We start from the raw sequence: 10,699 nt of genomic DNA on the forward strand, positions 1-10,699 counted from the left end.
AGTAGCTGGGATTACAGGTGCCCGCCACCATGCTTGGCTAGTTTTTTTGTATTTTTAGTAGAGACAGGGTTTCACTATGTTGGCCAGGCTGGATTTGAACTCCTGACCTCATGATCCGCCAGCCTCGGCCTCCCAAAGTGCTGGGATTACAGGTGTGAGCCACCGTGCTTGGCCTACATTTCATCTTAAAATAAAAGTAAACAAATTGGGATTAATTTGGAAGCACACTGACTATTATAATACCAAGAAGTTCATATGAAGGCTGATAGATAGCCATTAAAATGGCAGAAATTCAACAGAATTTTTAATAGATGATTGAGTTAGTGAGAAATAGTTTTGATGTGCAGTATGAAACCCCAAATATTCCAGGGGCTCCTGCAAAGTGTAAAGTTGGAGTATCCTTGACTTAGAACTGAAAGAACAGCAGGATTGGAGGTGGGTGAAAGAAAGAACCTAGTGATCTAGGTAATGTCACTTTGGACAACATTTGCTCTAAATTGCTCCCAGCATCAGTGGGTAGAGTTTGGGAGGAGTGAGTGTGTATTTCAAAGCCCGGGGCTTCAGTCCGTGTGAATGAGACAGTAAGGATTATCCTGCCCTCCTTGTACTTCTGAGCCAATATGCCAGGGCTTGAAGAGGAGAGGAAGGAAATGAAGAAGTCACAGAGTGCCTGACTGAAGAAGCAAAGTGCAGAAACACATCCTCCTCCCTCCTCCCTATAGAAGTCAACCTCCCCCCATACTGCCCATCACTCTCAGCATGGGATGGCAGTGTATTTACTTACTTAGCTAAAAGTGAATAGATCTTAAAGTTTAGTCCTTAGGTAGGATTTTGCTGACATAGACTTCCTAGGACTTTTGTTCTATCGGAGTGGCCTGTTGCACTGTGAGCTTCTCGTGTCAAAGGTTAATGAATCTCGTCTCTCCTGAGTCTAATGTTCCAATGCATGTTCATTTAACCAGGCTGTTTATTATGTGTAGCAGTTTAGTGACAAGATGATTTAAGAAAAAAAGCCGCAAAGATAACTTACATTGTTGATCAGAGTAAATTAAAGGCACAAACATTTAATAATACCTAGAAGCCATATTCAGAATAGATATAATTTTTACTAGTTATGCTAATCTTTTGAAAGAAACATCACAATTAGAAATGAAAAAGGCCATGTTACCACTGACCCCACAGAAATAAAAAATAACCATCAGAAACTACTACAAACACCTCTGCACACACAAACTAGAAAACCTGTGAGAGATGGGTCACTTCCTGGACACACCAATAATGTGCTCCAAAATTGCATCCGTAATAAATAGCCTACCAACCAAAAAATATATATATTTTAAAAAGCTCAGGACTAGATGGATTCACGGCCGAATTCTACCAGATATGCAAAGAAGAGCCAGTACCATTTCTGCTGAAATGATTCCACAAAACTGAGGAGGAAGGACCCCTGTGCAACTCATTCTATGAGGCCAGCATCATCCTGACACCAAAACCCAGTAGACACACAACAACAAGAAAAAATGTCAAGCCAGTATCATGGATAAACATTGATGTAAGGCAGCTTGTGATTAGTATCATGACAAAGACGCAAAGATGGTAAAATAAAAATGCAAGGATGGGGCCGGGCGCGGTGGCTCACGCCTGTAATCCCAGAACTTTGGGAGGCCAAGGCAGGCAGATCATGAGGTCAAGAGATAGAGATCATCCTGGCCCACATGGTAAAACCCTGTCTCTACTAAAAATACAAAAATCAGCTGGGCAAGGTGGCGCACACCTGTAGTCCCAGCTACTCAAGAGGCTGAAGCAGGAGAATTGTTTGAACCCGGGAGGTGGAGGTTGCAGTGAGCTGAGATCACGCCACTGCACTCCAGCCTGGAGACAGAGTGAAACTCCATCTCAACGACAACAACAACAACAACAACAAAAACGAAAGGATGGAAAAGGTGCTTTGGTTAGGGGAAGAGGGGAAAACATTCTGGGGAAAAAAAAAAAGTCTTTTGAACTGGACCTTGAAGGAGGGTTTTTACAGGTGTAGATGGAGATAAATAGAATTCCAAATACAGAAAATGGTCACAAAGAAGAGAACATAGGAAACTGAAGCTATTCAGAGAATGAAATGTTGTCGACTGTCTAATTCATCTGTAAAAGAGAGTAGGGAAAGATAACACCAGGAAAATAATTTGAAGTCAATTTGTGGAGAACTTGGGAACTTGAAATCATTGACGGCTTTTGAGAAGACAACAAGATCAAAGCTATGTTTTAGGAGTTTCTAAGTGTTATGACTAAGTGATAATAAAGGTCTGAATAAACATTTTCCTCCTTAGTCTCTCCAAGTGGAAGTTTGCTTTTAGACAGATGTGTGTGGTCCTAGGGCATACATCCCTGATGTCCTCGACTACTTCACAGCACTTGGTAGGAGCATTCACTCACACATGAGTGTTCAATTACACTGTGTCGGCACCTAAATGCCATGAAGTAAAAAGAGAAGGGACACTAATCAATAAAAGTAAATACTTCTCTCATATTAAGTGGGAAGTCACATGTTCCTCTGAAGTATCTCTGTCAATTAACTTAAATGTTGCTACTTCTTATACTGTCTTCTCATATCTAAAGAATTCCAGGCCGGGCGCCGTGGCTCAAGCCTGTAATCCCAGCACTTTGGGAGGCCGAGACGGGCAGATCACGAGGTCAGGAGATCGAGACCATTCTGGCTAACAGGGTGAAACCCCGTCTCTACTAAAAAAATACAAAAAACTAGCCGGGCGCGGTGGCGGGCGCCTGTAGTCCCAGCTACTCGGGAGGCTGAGGCAGGAGAATGGCGTAAACCTGGGAGGCGGAGCTTGCAGTGAGCTGAGATCCGGCCACTGTACTCCAGCCTGGGCCACAGAGTGAGACTCCGTCTCAAAAAAAAAAAGAAAGAATTCTGCCAAAAAAGTGCCATCCTTCTAAAAGTTATTTCTAAATTCTATAAGTTTTTATTCAATATGCTACAATGTTGGAACCTCAGTATTTTCCTCACTGGGCTCTATATCCTCCAACATATGCACAGTAACACCTAAATTTTTCCTAAACATTATGTCAGAACTTTGGGTGACATATTTTGTATTCTCCTTAGACTGTGTCTTTCAGAAGATTTTTTGGAATCTGTCTGGTGGGCAAGCTCTTTGTAAATAATGATGCCTTAGAATAGTTGTCATTACTCTTTACTGATTCTTCAGAGAATATGTAATCATTAACTTTTAAAGATTCATTGGCTTGAAAGATAACCTTCCTAATGCTATAGAGGCTACATCCCAGGAGAATGTGAGTTTTATAAAGCACATTTTTAATTTTGGGGCCACAGTAAAACTCTGTCCAGCTGGAGGCAGAATATGGTTTATAAAATAAATTATTTAGAGATTTGGTTCATGTGATGGCTTCACCTTTTGAGCACTGCTAAGAATCATGACACTCTTGTGTCAATCCCTTTTCATTCCATAATTTCTCAATGTTGGTTTATTAATGATTCTGGTTGGAAGCCTATTAAAGAGACATATATTACTAAAAGAAGCACAAACGTAGCTTCTAGCTAGTCATACCAAAAGACTTCCCAGAACACTGGTATAGAGAGCAAGTTGAAAGAAAAACTTTTGAAAATTTGTGTTTCTGCTCAAAGCCCTCTTGACATCTAGGACTCACATCCCTCCATATTTCTGAGGAAAAAAAAGTTTTTCTCAGGTAACTCAAATCCCTAAAGCATTTTTATAATAAGGTAGGAGGAAGGAAGTTTACCTACAACAAAAAAAAGTGCTTGATTTCTGTCATTTAGTAAAAATTTTCAGTTTTACAAAAAGCATATAAGGAAAATCAATCTCAAAATTTTATGAAATACCTTCAAAAATAAAGTTTAATGTCTAGATCTTTGCACACTTTTGTACATAATGACTGAATCAATATGATATTGATTTTATCAATATAATAATCACTATATCAGTTTATGAAATTAAGGTAAAAGATTAACCCCCTAGCCCCCCACCCCCGAAAAGCCCCCAGTGTCCGATGTTCCCCTCCCATGTCCATGTGTTCTCATTGTTCAACTCCCACTGATGAGTGAGAACATGCGGTGTTTGCTTTTCTGTCCTTGTGATAGTTTGCTGAGAATGATGGTTTCCAGTCTCATCCATGTCCCTGAAAAGGACACGAGCTCATCCTTTTTTATGGCTGCATAGTATTCCATGGTATATATATGCCACATTTTCTTTATCCAGCCTATCATTGATGGACATTTGGTCTGGTTCCAAGTCTTTGCTATTTTGAACAGTGCTGCAATAAACATACTTGTGCATGTGTCTTTATAGTAGAATGATTTATAATCCTTTGGGTATATACCCAGTAATGAGATGGTTGGGTCAAATGGTATTTCTAGTTCTAGATCCTTGAGGAATCGCCACACTGTCTTCCACAATGGTGGAACTAATTTACACTCCCACCAACAGTGTAAAAGCATTTCTATTTCTCCACATCCTCTCCAGCATCTGTTGTTTCCTGACTTTTTAGCGATAACATATGCAGAAAGCTGAAACTGGATCCTTATACAAAAGTTAACTCAAGATAGATTAAAGACTTAAGTGTAAGACCTAAACCCATAAAAACCCTAGAAGAAAACTTAGGCAATACCATTCAGGACACTGGCATGGGCAAAGACTTCATGACTAAAATAGCAATGGCAACAAAAGTCAAAATAGACAAATGGGATCTTATTAAACTAACGAACTTCTGCACAGCAAAAGAAACTATCATCAGAGTGAACAGGCAACCTACACACTGGGAGAAAATTTTTGCAATCTATCCATCTGACAAAGGGCTAATATCCAGAATCTACAAAGAACTTAAACAGATTTACAAGAAAAAAAGAAAAAAGAAAACCATCGAAAAGTGGGCAAAGGATAAGAACAGACGCTTCTCAAAAGAAGACATTTATGCAGCCAACAAACACATGAGAGAAAAGCTCATCATCACTGGTCATTAGAGAAATGCAAATCAAAACCACAAAGAGATACCGTCTCATGCCAGTTAGACTGGAGATTCTGCCTTTCTAAAGGTCTCCAGCTGATACTGATGTTGCTGGTCAATAGACCATACTTCATGTAGCAATGGTCTAGTCATGACCTAGTTAAAATGTCCAAGGAGACAAGTTCCTGAACAAGAAAGCCTCAGGAATATCTCTACCTCACCGACATAATGACAGAAAAAAATAAGAATTGGGAGTGATTCTTAAAAATCAAATGCTTCTCTCTCAAAGTCAGGTTAAGGAGTAGACATTGCCTGATTTCTATTAAATCCTACTAAGATTCTGCCAGATAGTAGAAAACATTGTAATACAAATTGAAAACCATCTTTATTCCTGTCACTTATCCATTTATACCTTACACTATACCTTACCTATACACTGTGCACTGGGATGTGTGGTACTAATCAGGGACACATGGTGACCTAAACTAGACCTGGAACACTCTTGTGGAGCTTATGATCTAGTACAAATCCTAAACCCTGAATAAAATAGCCAGATAAATAAATGCCAAATTAATCATTCAGTAAGTGTTATAAAGGAAAGGTATGTTAAGGCCTAACATGATTCAATGGAGGTGGTGCAGGGAACTCTGTCTCACTCTTCATAGCATAAAAGCTGTCTCGAGAAAGGAATGCTTGAGTTAAGACCCCCCAAAAATGAATAACATAGTTTAGATAAAGGGAGATGAGGGTGAAAAGTGGATTTCAGGCACAGAGAATAGACTATGACATGATTTCATCTCCTTCTTGAAACAGTAACTCTGGCCATGGTAGCGAAGAGTTTAGAGAAGGACAAGGGCAAATGTGAAACTAATTATGACGCAAGTATATTTGTTTTTGTTTTTTGTGTATTTTTGCAAGACAGGATGAATTTTATTCTATTTTTAAAAGAAACAAATTTATCTTTTTCTTTGGAAGACTTCTAGTAAAGAATAAAAGTCATGACATATTAATCCTCAAAATTGTTATTGTTGCTCAAAAAAGAAACTCAAAAACTAAAATTGGATCCAATCAACCCAGATAAAACACTGAAAATTATGAAACTTTTGCTCAAGATACAGTGATAAGTGCAGAAAAGCAGCAACTATTTAATCATGCCCAGCAAAATTGTTCAATGTCCTCCAATGGCCAAACACACTCCGGGTGGTGGCCATGGGTGGAGGGGAAGAGGACTGGGGTTTTCTATGGCGTGATGACGGTGTTTTGGAGCTTGACAGAGGTGGTGGTGGCACAACACTGTGAATGTGCTAAATGAGGCAAGTATATTTGAAAAAGAGGGTGGCGGTCAACCTCTGCAGGTAGAGGTGGTGGTGGAAATGGAAGGAAATGCATATTACTACATATTCGGGAAGTAAAATGTATGTAAAGATTGGAAATGGAGGTGGAAGGTTAGGAAGATGGTCACAGATACCTTGCCATGGCGCCTCACCCTAATACTTCAGGGCATGCCAGCCTGACTTCCAGCACTCACCCTCGCGTTTCCTTACCTGAGGGCTTTCTCTGATCACGGAAGCTGCTTTTGCTGTCCCTGCTGCAGGTTGGGCATGCTGAGGAATCAATGCCACTAGGAGACAGTCCATAACTAATGACTATCAGAAACTGGTGTACAAATACCCTTTACTTCTCTGCACGCTTCTGAGATGAGTTTTCTACACTGGCTCTCAGAGTTATTCCAAGGTTAATCTCCAGTTATCCATTCTGGTAACTGCTTCATAGTTCACTCTTTATAAGGGTCTTTGCCCCACTTCCCAGTTCTCCTACCAGAGATTCTGATTCCTACCAAATGAATCACCTGCAGGTGAATCCTAGTCTCTGGATCTGCTTTCAGGATAGCACTGTAGTCAGATGAATGGGAATCCATTCTCTTAGAAATGCAAGAAGAGAATGTGGTTTGGGAAAGTTCATTAGATCAGTTTTGGAGTTGAGTTTGAGGTGCCTGTGAAACATTCAAGTAAAACTATCATCCAGCAGTCAAATATTAATACCATGTAGCAGTTGTCATCTGGAATTCCTAGGATGCAATTTGTATTAATAATTTGATATACTCATTGGCAAATAAGTAAAAATAACCAAAGCTTTGGAGAAGAAAATGACCTAGAGGATAGTATAGCATTGAAAGATGTGAAGGCCTGGAACTCAGCCTTGCAGAGCTTCAGAGTTTAATGGCCAATTAGAGGAAAACAAGCCCACAAATTAAATAGAGGAGTTGTAGCCAGAAAGGTGGAAATTTTCTGGGAAATCAGGAGGGAAAGTAGAGTAGAGTTGTCACTGAAACCAAAGGAAAAAAAGTGTTGGAACAGCAGTGCTGAATTCTGCTGAGAAGAAATGTGTCTTGAAAAAAAAATGTATGTAAGACTTAGAGACGTGAATGTTATTGGTGATTTCTGCAATGGCCATTGCAGGGGTATGATGGGGAGGGAACCATATTTAAATATTGAACATGAGGTGGACATGAGGAAGAGATGAGGTTTTCTTGCTGTCTGTTAAGTATGCCAGCCATACCCCTGCCTCGTGGCACCTATACATACCATCTCCTCTGCCTGGAATACTCTTTCGCTAGATATTTATATTTCTTGCCCCAACACTTCCTTCAAGTCTTTTCCCAAATGTCACCTTTTCAGTGAGGCCTTCCCTGACTAGCTTTTGAAAATTATACCCAGTGGGGATGGGGAGATATTTGTTAAAGAGTTCAAAGTCTCAGCTAAACAAGATCAATGAGTTCTGGAGATCTGCTGTATAGCATAGTGACTGTAATTAATAATTACATATTGTTCAGTTGTCTCTTGATATCTAGGGGAGACTAGTTCCAGGACACCCTGGAGACCACAAAATCAGCAGATGCTCAACCGCCTCATATAAAATGGCACAGTATTTGCACATAACCCACACACATCCTTCCATGTAGTTTAAATAATCTCTACATTACATATACTAGCTAAGACAATGTAAATGCTACAAAAAGTTGTTATACTGTATTTTCAAATTTGAATTATTTTTTGTTATGTTGTTATTTTTATTTTTTTCTAAATATTTTCCATCCGTGATTGATTGAATATGCAGATGCAGAGCCACAAATACTAAGGGCCAACAGCATACTTGAAAATTGCAAAGAGAGTTGATCTTAAATGTTCTCACAACAATAAAATGGCAAGCATGTGAGGTGACAGATATGTTAATTAGTTTGATTTAACCATTTTGCAGTGTATACATATATCTAAAAAGCACCTTGTATACCGTAAAGGTATACTATGTTTTGCAATTTTACCTTAATTAAACTGAGGGAAAAATGTACCCCTGCCACCTCCAACACACACTTCCTATTGACCTGACCCTTCTAATTTTTCTCCATCTTTACTCATCACCCCCCCAGCATGCCATATAGTTTATTTACCCCCCATCTTCCCCCATTTGAATATAATATGAACAAGTCAGGAATTTTTATCCATTTTGTTCACTGCTGTATTCATGAGTATTTAGAGTAGTGTCTGGAATGTTAACAATTATTATTGTTGAATTAACTGATCAATTATTAATATTTTAAAAATATAAATAATATAAACACCTATCAAATTTTGCATTTAAATGCCATTATGAGCCCGACTATAAATATAAGTATAGATGGAAGGGGAAACCTTAAATGTTTTATGCTTATTTTTCTGTTTGTTTATATGTTTTCTCACATTTCTCTACAATAAACTTCTACATTTGTATAATATTGAGAGTAAATATTTCTTTTTTTTTTTTTTGAGACGGAGTCTCACTGTGTCTCCCAGGCTGGAGTGCAGTGGCCCGATCTCGGCTCACGGCAAGCTCCGCCCCCCGGGTTCACGCCATTCTCCCGCCTCAGCCTCCCAAGTAGCTGGGACTACAGGCGCCCGCTACCACGCCCGGCTAGTTTTTTGTATTTTTAGTAGAGACGGGGTTTCACCATGTTAGCCAGGATAGTCTCGATCTCCTGACCTCGTGATCCACCCGCCTCGGCCTCCCAAAGTGCTGGGATTACAGGCTTGAGCCACCGCGCCCGGCCGAGAGTAAATATTTCTTAAGAAAAATTAACCTTAAGAGAGAGCTTGAAAAAATAAGTAATTCACAGATAATTGCTGTGAAGGCTAGGCATGGAAAAGGCAGAAGGGAGGTGGAAGGAGGGCAGAGAGCTGTGAGCTGAGTCAGAGTCTCAAGGCTTTTTCAGCATGAAACTCAGCAAAGACAATTGTTAAAAAGGCCTGCCCCCCACCGCCCCTGCTGTTCACTAAGCTTAGGCAATTACCTTAGTGTACCAATGTCTTTTCACGGCCCAGCATATACTGATTTAAGGACTCAACACTCTGACTTGATAAAACCTAAAATACGAAGCTACCTCAAAGGTGGGTGAGACTCTAAGGAGGCTCAAATATATAGTCCTCAATTTATTCTCATCTCAAATTAGTTACAATCTGATACAACATATTAGGAGACAAGAACAGGAGAATGGTAAAAATCAAACCTCACTTCAAAAGATTATAAATTATTGCTCTCAGATTACTATTAACTAACACAATATGTACAGTGAGTCTCTTCTCTTCCTCTTCCCAAATACAGAAGAGAACATGAAAGACTAGGAGCCACACACATTACCCCAGGGAAGGCAGAGTGAAAGGGCAGTCCGGGTGTCCTGAACTGCACCGCTCACAGAGGGGGCCTGTCCCACAACCAGCCGGGCTATTTCAATCTATTCTTACCTGACAAAAAGGATCTGGGGGCCTTGGCTCCACTGTAGGTGGGCAATGTTATTCCAACTGGTTTTGGGTGCTAGTTTTCTGCCCAGCGGTCAAATTCAGAAACCCAATCAGGACCTAGGTCTCCATCTGGAACTCTTAGGTTAGCTAATTAATGGCTTCTTGGTCCTCAAGGAAGGGTTTGTTGTTTTTGTTGGCGTGTTTGATTGGCTGTTTGCCATTGCATTAAAATTCTTTGTCTTACCCAGCAATTGATGAGTTCAAGGCTATCCTGGCACGTTTGGTGATGTGGCTTGAACCCTCCCAGAGTATTACTGACTGAGATTAGCTACTAACCAAAGTTTAGTGAAGAGAAGACAATGAGCTTCTGAGCTTGCTGGAAATGTCACAGAGGTTTGGTTGCCATGGCAGCGATTGTCAGATGAGAGCACAGAGAAGGGTGTAAGAGAAAGGAAAGAAAAACTTGCAGGAAAAGCTGAAGCATAATATTATAGTAAAATACATATATATATAAAATATATATTATATATAAGTATTTAAACTTTAGACTTTATGTATGTATTATAGTATACATCTTATATATATGTTTTATATATATATATATACACTGGCTAAACTTACAGTAGAGTAATGTGTTGAAACTTGAGGGGAAAATCACTTTTTGAGAAAGACTGGCTTTCCAGCATTTTCTTGGAGAGATGTGGTTTCATGGAAGAATGGTGTCTGAGCTACATTTTGTCTTATTCTAAAGGTAAAAGGAATGGGACTGATTTGGAAGCACATAGACTATTGCAATATCAATACCAATACCAGACTATTGTAATACCAATTTATAAAAGGAAACTAGGTATCCATTAAAATGGCAGAAAATCAACAGGCATTTTCTGTAACAGATCACTGAGTTGGATGTGAAATGGTTTAAAGCTTTAAATATT

The sequence above is a fragment of the Mandrillus leucophaeus genome, unplaced genomic scaffold (genome assembly GCF_000951045.1).
Source record: "Mandrillus leucophaeus isolate KB7577 unplaced genomic scaffold, Mleu.le_1.0 Scaffold163, whole genome shotgun sequence".
NCBI classification, from domain to species: Eukaryota; Metazoa; Chordata; class Mammalia; order Primates; family Cercopithecidae; genus Mandrillus; species Mandrillus leucophaeus.